At 48.3% G+C, this 458-nt stretch overlaps 1 protein-coding gene across 1 annotated transcript in view; it reads left to right on the forward strand.

Moving 5' to 3' along the window:
* LOC119413663 (calcium-binding protein 1-like) overlaps positions 1-458 on the forward strand; it is a 14,387-nt gene that overhangs the window by 12,760 nt on the left and 1,169 nt on the right. The gene's annotated exons all lie outside the window — the stretch shown is intronic.

The following is a 458-nucleotide window of genomic DNA, read 5'->3' on the forward strand; positions in this document are numbered from 1 at the left end:
TGCCATCCACCGTTGCCAGCTGAAACTCTACAGTGCAAAGAGGAAGCCATTTCTAAGCAAGCTCCACAAGCTCAGACGTTTGCACTGGGCCAGGGGTCATTTAAAATGGAGTGTGGCAAAATGGAAGACTGTTCTGTGGTCAGATGAGTCACGATTTGAAGTTCTTTATGGAACACTGGGACGCCATGTCATCCGGACCAGAGAGGACAAGGATAGCCCAAGTTGTTATCAACGCTCCGTTCAGAAGCCTGCATCACTGATGGTATGGGGTTGCATGAGCGCTTGTGGCATGGGCAGCTTGCATGTCTGGAAAGGCACCATTAATGCAGAGAACTATGTTCAGGTTCTAGAACAACATATGCTCCCATCTAGACGTCATCTCTTTCAGGGAAGACCCTGCATTTTTCAACACGATAATGCCAGACCACATTCTGCAGCAATCACAACATCATGGCTAC

This window comes from Nematolebias whitei, chromosome 8 (assembly GCF_014905685.2).
Source record: "Nematolebias whitei isolate Nwh7 chromosome 8, NemWhi1, whole genome shotgun sequence".
Lineage (NCBI taxonomy): Eukaryota > Metazoa > Chordata > Actinopteri > Cyprinodontiformes > Rivulidae > Nematolebias > Nematolebias whitei.